The following is a 9,381-nucleotide window of genomic DNA, read 5'->3' as shown; positions in this document are numbered from 1 at the left end:
ACGACATAGATATCGGCGTAGACAGCAACTTAAGTAAATTTGCTAATGACACTAAAATAGGACGTGTAATTAAATCTGATGAGGACAACCTTTTTAGTATGGAACGAAAAATGGCAGATGCAATTTTACGTAGAACGATATAAAGTTCAGAGGCCAAGGAACGGACACTAGGAAACAGCTGAACAACGCAGTTATAGTGAAATGCGAAGATTTAGATATAATGTTAAGTAGGAACATTAAACCTAAACAGTAATGCGTTTATGTACGACACAAGACTAACGAGGCAGTTGGGTTCATATGAAGGGGAGTTAGTAATAGGAGAGACGAAGGTACCAAGGATAACAAGACTATTCCCACGCATTACAAACCTTGAGTATAGAGGCAGTTTAGATATTATCAATCTGTATTTTATTGAGAGATGAAGAGTGAGGGACGACAGAATCAAAGTGTATAAAAAATGGTTTTAAATTAGAGACATTTAGATTTAGATGAGCCATAGGTAAACATTGAGTAGTGGACGAGTGCAACAAGTTACCAAACATTATCATTAACTCTAATACGCAGGATAGCTTCAACTATAGGTTGGATGGATATATGAGCAATAGGGGTTGGGTGTAAATGGGACTGCCTAGTATGGGCCAATAACACACCTACCACATTTTCTTTCATTTTAATACTATCAACAGGTAACACACACAACAGGTAACACACACAACAGGTAACACACACAACAGGTAACACACTCAACAGGTATCACACACAACAGATAACACACTCAACAGGTAACACACACAACAGGTAACACACTCAACAGGTAACAACAGGTAATCATCTTCAGGTGTATTACAGAATCAAGACGTTGTTTACATCTGAGGATCATGGGTCGAGTAGTTGGTGTGATGGCCGCCGTGTTGCTGGTGGCGCTGGTGGCCGCTGCTTCAGGTAGGCTCAGTTTCCTGTTTGGTTTTAACTTTTATGATTTATTTCTCCATCACTGTTTGTTTGTTTTGTTGTTGTTCATTGTTATATACTGAATGTTGTTGTTAAGTGTACAAATTATGTCTTTGTGCATCAACCTACGCAAAAACACCAACAATAACATCACCACCATCACTCTCAAGACATCTTAACCCAACCCAAGCCAACCCTCCCTCAGTTACCACTCAAACCATCACAGTCAAAACAATACTAAAGCCATCAACATCACTTTAACCCTACAGGAAATAATTGTGGTGAAATATGTACACTTGAATACGTTCCTCTGTGTGGTTCAGACGGCATCACCTACAGCAACATGTGTTCCTTTGACATAGGCGTGTGTAGGAATCCTCACCTTAAACTGAAGCATAGGGGCACCTGTGAGGACGGCCCAGGGACCCAGTGGTGAGAAGGTAAGGTGTGTGTGTGTTTACTTAATGTTGTATTATATTATATTTGTCCTCTAGCAACATAAGAGACAGGTGTGTTTATGTTGTTGTTACAGGTGTGTTAAATGTTGTTGTTACAGGTGTGTTTATGTTGTTGTTACAGGTGTGTTAAATGTTGTTGTTACAGGTGTGTTAAATGGTGTTGTTGTTACAGGTGTCGATGAAGACTGAACCTTGACTGAAAGGCCATCAGTCAACACACAGACAGTCACTACTGCTCCTGATCCACCTGACTGAAGCCTCTCACTTCACTCTTATTGTGTGCTTCACCTGTCACTCAGTAAATACCAATTAACTAACAGTCGTTGTATTATTACCTCTCGTCATGTGAATCATCCTTCAAAGGTGTTAATCCCATGCAAACTGGCCCGTTAGGAGAGACTGTGTGTGTATGGGGATGGTCTCAGGTTCTGGGTAGTGTGTGAGTGTGGGCAACAGTTGTTTACCTGCTGAGGATCATGGGTCAAGTAGTTAGTGTGATGGCCGCCGTGTTGCTGGTGGCGCTGGTGGCTGTTACCTCCGTGGGTGCCGATAAGTCTCTCCACACATTGTTTACATCCTATAACGAATTCCCTAGTGACGTCAGTGTTTACATATGACTTGTTGACAACGTGAGTAAGGCAGGAAGGCTGTCATATACCTGTAATTAAAGTAGAGTCATGATATAACTATCCTTTTGTTTTCGGGGATTAGCCCACCCAGCCTCAGGTCACGCCTCTACATCGGGGCGGGGGGGGGGGGGAGGGTAATAATAATAAATAATAAAAACAAAAACAAATAAATTAAAAAAAAGATCAAGCGTGTGAAACAATATATGTATGTTGTGTTGTGTTGTCAGGGAAACAATTGAGACCCTGCAATTGTGTGTAAATGAGGCAGGAAGTCAGATCATCAACCTGGGACTTGGTCACATATGGCAGCAGGGTCTACCATTATTCAACACATTATGGTTCCAATATCTTCCCAGTACCTCCCTGTTTGGTAGCTGCCTACTACCTACGTCACTGTGTGAGAGAGAGAGAGTCAGGTGGTCGGCATGACAGCACTGGGGAAACACTCCTCAGTTCAGTTTCCATGTTACCAATATTTATCATCACTTATGGCCATCAACCCTTCAATTATTATACATTATTACTGAAGTATATATTAGAAAAATATATCAACTCCTTACAGAGTGTGGTAAGATAACATGTAAAGATAACAGCTCCACAGGTAAGTTAATTAGTAAAATGTGGAAGTAATTTGTGGTAGGATTGGTCAACAGGTAATAAGTTTGGACAGATGACATCCCATTAAGAAAAACAATTCCTCTTAATTAATAAAATAAATGAACGAAGAAGAAGAAATAAAGAAGTAGAAGAAGAGACGAAAGAAGAACCAATGAGTAGTGTGATAGAAGAAAGAAGAATAAGAAAGAAATAGCCGAAACGTGAAGCAGTCAACACTAAACTGCTTCAGAACTAACGTCAAAACTGTTATAGGGTGCACGGCGCCATTAACGATGACCTTCTTGCCCTGGTCTTTTTTCAGCAATATCGCCTTTAACACATGGAATTCTGCACTTTTCGAAGCTTTGGAGGAGTCTCGAAACAAGTTTCTTGGTGGGAATTATTAGCTAGTGCTGTACATCAGAAACTCAGATCTCTCCAGCCTAAAAGGTATAACTGGGAACAAGATCAGACAGAAGGTCATCACACACCCCACGACTGTTTTAATTTATCTGAGCGCATCGAGTCAGTCTACCTGTCGCTGCTGTCACGATCACACTTCACAGGTCAGTTCCTCTCTTCACTTACAACTAAGGCACCTTTGTTGTTATTACAATCGCAGACACGGCTGTACAGGTGTTGTAGAGTGCTTTTTGCTCACGACACCGCTAGTATCAATAATATGTTGTTGTGTTAAAATAATAAAGAAATATTTCAATACGGATTTCGACTTGTGTTTTCCAAGAACGAGAAAGCAAGTTTAGGAGAATTTAATGATGTCACGTACTTTCCGCTAATGAGCGTTCAGTCGTCAGGCCATATTATAAGAAGAACATAAGAACATAAGAATGGAAGAAACTGCAGCGGGCTCATTAGCTCCATACTGCGTCCTGCTTTACACTCCAACCCCTATTGCTCATAATAGCATCCAACCTATGTTTGAAGCTATTCAGTGTATCTGAGTTAATGGTTCCGATTCATCCACCACTCTGTTTCCAAACCAGTTTACCTATTTCCCGCCTAAATCTAAATTTGTCTAATTTAAAAACCATTGTTACGAGTTCGCTCCTGGTTGGATAGTTTGAGCACCTTTTTGTAATGTCCCTTTGTTTAGCCCCTGCCTTCCACTTGTACACCGATCAGGTCGCCCCCTCGCTCTACGTCTCTCGAGGGAGTGCAATCAAGATGCTTAACCTGTCTCTATACTCTGGCTGTCTTAATGCCCGGATTAGTCTTGTCATTCTCCTCTGAATTCTTTCCAAGGATTCTATATCCATTCTGTAACACGCAAGACCAGAACTGAACTGCGTATCCAAGTGAGGTCTCACAAGCCCAAAGATATAGTTTTAGACGACTAGTTTTGTAACCACTACCTTTATGAACCCAAAGTACTTTATTAGCCTTGGTTACGAGCAAAACACATTGTTTACTTGGCTTGCGTCTCATTTATCATTACTCTCAAATCTCTCTCAGTCGGATTTCTCTATGGCATCGTTGTTCATCTAACGGTTTCCTGTTTACATCTCCTATACTGAGTACTTTACATTTGTCCACGTTGAATTTCATCTGCCATTTTTCAGACCATTCGAAAAATTTGTTTAGATCTTTCCTGTAGTTTTGTTGAGTCCTCGTCAGATTTAATAACACGTCTTATTTTAAGTCATCAGCACCACGATACAAGTTTTCGTCTTTATGCCGATATTCATATGTTTGCGATATAATAAATAATAATGGTCCAAGTATCGAGCCTTGGGGAACTCCCATCAGACGTTGCTCCAATGGGACTTCGTGCCGTTAATACTCACTTCTGTTTCCTGTCCTGTAACCACGCCCCAATCCATTTAAGATGTTACTCGATGCCATTGAGCTTCTGTTTTTCTAATTAGTCTTTCGTGGGGACTTGTCAGTTGCTTTGCTAAAAGTCGAGATATACCACATCATAATTGTGCCCTCGTCCAATCGATTCGAAAAACTGATGAAAAGAATGTTAATAGATTAGTTAGACAAGAACGTCCGCTTAGAAGCCATGCTGGGAATCATTGATCAATCGGTGCTTCCTCCAGGTGATTTCCGGAATAGAGTTTGAAATGATTAAGCTTCCACTAATTTGCCTACTATTGATGTTAGACTGATTGGGCGGTAGTTAGAGGATAGTGATCTATCCCCCTTCTTGAAAATCGGTATTACATTCGCTATCCTCCAGGATTCTGGTACTACACCTGTTTTTAAGGACATGTGAAACAACTTTGCTAAGGGAATACTAAGCTCTTCCTTACATTCCTTTAATACTCTGGCAAATATCTCATCGGGACCAGGTGACTTATTAGGCTTTAGTTTGTCTATTTGCTTACTAACATCGTTACTAGTCACTACTATCTCGCTTAATTTGTTTTCTTCACTATGTGTTCCAATAGGTGAATAATGGCTTAATATTTCGTCAACTTTAATAATGTTTCGTCTTGTATTTTAAAAATTATTTTTGTAATGTTGGATAAGTTGACCTGTGTAACACAAATGGGTAACGCACTCAGCAGGTAACACACACAACAGGTAACACACTCAACAGGTAACACACTCAACAGGTAACACACACAACAGGTAACACACTCAACAGGTAACACACTCAACAGGTAACACACACAACAGGTAACACACACAACAGGTAACACACTCAACAGGTAACACACTCAACAGGTAACACACTCAACAGGTTACACACTCAACAGGTAACACACACAACAGGTAACACACTCAACAGGTAACACACTCAACGGGTAACACACACAACAGGTAACACACACAACAGGTAACACACTCAACAGGTAACAACAGGTAATCATCTTCAGGTGTATTACAGAATCAAGACGTTGTTTACATCTGAGGATCATGGGTCGAGTAGTTGGTGTGATGGCCGCCGTGTTGCTGGTGGCGCTGGTGGCCGCTGCTCCAAGTAGGTTCAGTTTCCTGTTTGGTTTTGACTTTTATGATTTATTTCTCCATAACTGTTTGTTTGTTTTGTTGTTGTTCATTGTTATATACAGAATGTTGTTGTTAAGTGTACAAATTATGTCTTTGTGCATCAACCTACGCAAAAACACCAACAATAACATTACCACCATCACTCTCAAGACATCTTAACCCAACCCAAGCCAACCCTCCCTCAGTTACCACTCAAACCATCACAGTCAAAACAATACTAAAGCCATCAACATCACTTTAACCCTACAGAAAGTTATTGCACTCGAATATGTTCAGTATCTTACGATCCTGTGTGTGGTTCAGACGGCATCACCTACGTCAACATGTGTTCCTTTGGCGTAACCGTGTGTACGAATCCTCACCTTGAACTGGAGCGTGTGGGCCCCTGTGAGGACGACCCAGGTACCGAGCAGTGAGAAGGTAAGGTGTGTGTGTGTGTGTGTGTGTTTACTTAATGTTGTATTATATTATATTTGTCCTCTAGCAACATAAGAGACAGGTGTGTTTATGTTGTTGTTACAGGTGTGTTAAATGTTGTTACAGGTGTGTTAAATGGTGTTGTTGTTACATGTGTGTTAAATGTTGTTGTTACAGGTGTGTTAAATGGTGTTGTTGTTACATGTGTGTTAAATGTTGTTGTTACAGGTGTGTTAAATGTTGTTGTTACAGGTGTGTTAAATGGTGTTGTTGTTACAGGTGTCGATGAAGACTGAACCTTGACTGAAAGGCCATCAGTCAACACACAGACAGTCACTACTGCTCCTGATCCACCTGACTGAAGCCTCTCACTTCACTCTTATTGTGTGCTTCACCTGTCACTCAGTAAATACCAATTAACTAACAGTCGTTGTATTATTACCTCTCGTCATGTGAATCATCCTTCAAAGGTGTTAATCCCATGCAAACTGGCCCGTTAGGAGAGACTGTGTGTGTATGGGGATGGTCTCAGGTTCTGGGTAGTGTGTGAGTGTGGGCAACAGTTGTTTACCTGCTGAGGATCATGGGTCAAGTAGTTAGTGTGATGGCCGCCGTGGCGCTGGTGGCGCTGGTGGCTGTTACCTCCGTGGGTGCCGATAAGTCTCTCCACACATTGTTTACATCCTATAACGAATTCCCTAGTGACGTCAGTGTTTACATATGACTTGTTGACAACGTGAGTAAGGCAGGAAGGCTGTCATATACCTGTAATTAAAGTAGAGTCATGATATAACTATCCTTTTGTTTTCGGGGATTAGCCCACCCAGCCTCAGGTCACGCCTCTACATCGGGGCGTGGAGGGTAATAATAATAAATAATAAAAACAAAAACAAATAAATTAAAAAAAAGATCAAGCGTGTGAAACAATATATGTATGTTGTGTTGTGTTGCCAGGGAAACAATTGAGACCCTGCAATTGTGTGTAAATGAGGCAGGAAGTCAGATCATCTACCTGGGACTTGGTCACATATGGCAGCAGGGTCTACCATTAGACAACACATTATGGTTCCAATATCTTCCCAGTACCTCCCTGTTTGGTAGCTGCCTTCTACCTACGTCACTGTGTGAGAGAGAGAGAGTCAGGTGGTCGGCATCACAGCACTGGGGAAACACTCCTCAGTTCAGTTTCCATGTTACCAATATTTATCATCACTTATGGCCATCAACCCTTCAATTATTATACATTATTACTGAAGTATATATTAGAAAAATATATCAACTCCTTACAGAGTGTGGTAAGATAACATGTAAAGATAACAGCTCCACAGGTAAGTTAATTAGTAAAATGTGGAAGTAATTTGTGGTAGGATTGGTCAACAGGTAATAAGTTTGGACAGATGACATCCCATTAAGAAAAACAATTCCTCTTAATTAATAAAATAAATGAACGAAGAAGAAGAAATAAAGAAGTAGAAGAAGAGACGAAAGAAGAACCAATGAGTAGTGTGATAGAAGAAAGAAGAATAAGAAAGAAATAGCCGAAACGTGAAGCAGTCAACACTAAACTGCTTCAGAACTAACGTCAAAACTGTTATAGGGTGCACGGCGCCATTAACGATGACCTTCTTGCCCTGGTCTTTTTTCAGCAATATCGCCTTTAACACATGGAATTCTGCACTTTTCGAAGCTTTGGAGGAGTCTCGAAACAAGTTTCCTGGTGGGAATTATTAGCTAGTGCTGTACTCAAAATATCGAAACTTGGAGATCTCTCCAGAGCTTCAAAAGGGTGGTATAACTGAAACAAGATCAGGACAAGAAGGTCATCGTAAATGGCGCCGTACACCCCACGACTGTTCTTGCAATTGGCCCCTAGTTACACCGAGTCAGTCTACCTGTCGCTGCCGTCACGATCACACCTCACAGGTCAGTTCCTCTCTTCACTTACAACTACAGCAACTTTGTACTGTTATTACACCTGTGACACGGCTGTACAGGTGTTGTAGAGTGTTTCTTTGTCTTCACATACCGCTAGTATCAATAATATGTTGTTGTGTTAAACAATAAAGAAATACAAATACGGATTCTCGACTTGTGTTTTTCCAGGAACGAGAAACAAGTTTAGGGAGGAATTTCCCGAGTGGCGTCACGTACTTTCCGCCAATGAGTGTTCAGTCGTCAGGCCTTATTATAAGAACATAAGAAATATACAGAATGGAAGAACCGCAGCGGGCCTATTACCCATACTGGGCAGTCCCATTTACACCCAACCCCTTATTGCCCATACAGCATCCAACCTATGTTTCTGAAGCTAACAGTATTCTGAGTTAATGATGATATTTGGTATTGTTCATTCATCCACCACTCTGTTTCCAAACCAGTGTTTACTCTATTTCCCGCCTAAATCTAAATTCTCTTGTCTAATTTAAAACTATTGTTACGAGTTCGCCCTGGTTGGCGTTAGCAGCTTGGAGTAATTTTGTAATGTCCCCTTTGTTTCAGTCTGCCTTCCACTCTGTACACCTCTATCAGGTCGCCCCTTCCACGTCTCGAGGAGTGCACCAAGATGCTTTAACCTGTCTCATAATCAAGGTTCCTAATGCCCTGGACACCTTTGCTATTCTCCTCTGGAATTCTTTTTCCATGATTCTATATCCATTCTGTAATACGGTGACCAGAACTGGAACGTGTAATCGTATGCGGAGGTCTCACAAGCCCAAGATATAGTTTTAGATGACCCCGCTAGTTTTGTAACTAACACTTTGTATGAACCCGGCACTTTATTAGCCTTGTTACGAGCAAAACACATTGTTTACTGGCTTAAGGTTCTTTCTACTTTATCATTATTCTAAATCTCTCGCAGTCGGATTTCTATGGCATCGTTGTTCATCTGGTATCTGGTTTCTGTTTACATCTCCTATACCGAGTAATTTCATCATCCACGTTGAATTTCATATCTGCCATTTTTCAGATTCATTCGAAAATTTGTTTAGATCTTCCTGTAGTTTGCCAGCCCTCGTCAGACGCATTAACACGTCCTATTTTAGTGTCATCAGCAAAATTTATCATGTTGCTGTCTACATGATATTCATGTCGTTTATGCATATAATAAATACAATGGTCCAAGTACTGAGCTCGTGAACTCCACTTGTGACGTTGTTCAATGGGAATTTCTGTGCCGTTAATACTCACCTTCGTTTCCTCATCCTGTAACCACGTCCAATCCATTTCATGACGTTACCCTTGATGCCACGAGCTTCTACTTTTCTAATTAGTCTTCGTGGGGACTTGTCGAAGGCTTTGCTAAAGTCGAGATATACCACATCATAATTGTGCCCCCGTCCACCGATTCG

At 41.0% G+C, this 9,381-nt stretch overlaps 2 long non-coding RNA genes across 2 annotated transcripts; both read left to right on the top strand.

Moving 5' to 3' along the window:
* The first annotated feature begins 844 nt into the window (after positions 1–844).
* On the top strand, positions 845–1,728 carry LOC121877858. Its single transcript, XR_006091059.1, has 3 exons — positions 845–942; positions 1,314–1,391; positions 1,582–1,728. It is a non-coding gene; the product is annotated as an uncharacterized LOC121877858 (long non-coding RNA).
* A 1,453-nt stretch (positions 1,729–3,181) lies between these two features.
* Positions 3,182–6,036, top strand: LOC121877734. Its single transcript, XR_006091045.1, has 3 exons — positions 3,182–3,201; positions 5,493–5,585; positions 5,918–6,036. It is a non-coding gene; the product is annotated as an uncharacterized LOC121877734 (long non-coding RNA).
* Positions 6,037–9,381: the final 3,345 nt, after the last annotated feature.

The sequence above is a fragment of the Homarus americanus genome, unplaced genomic scaffold, assembly GCF_018991925.1.
Source record: "Homarus americanus isolate GMGI-L3 unplaced genomic scaffold, GMGI_Hamer_2.0 scaffold24523, whole genome shotgun sequence".
Taxonomy (NCBI): Eukaryota; Metazoa; Arthropoda; class Malacostraca; order Decapoda; family Nephropidae; genus Homarus; species Homarus americanus.
This window is presented reverse-complemented; position numbering and strand designations above follow the sequence as displayed.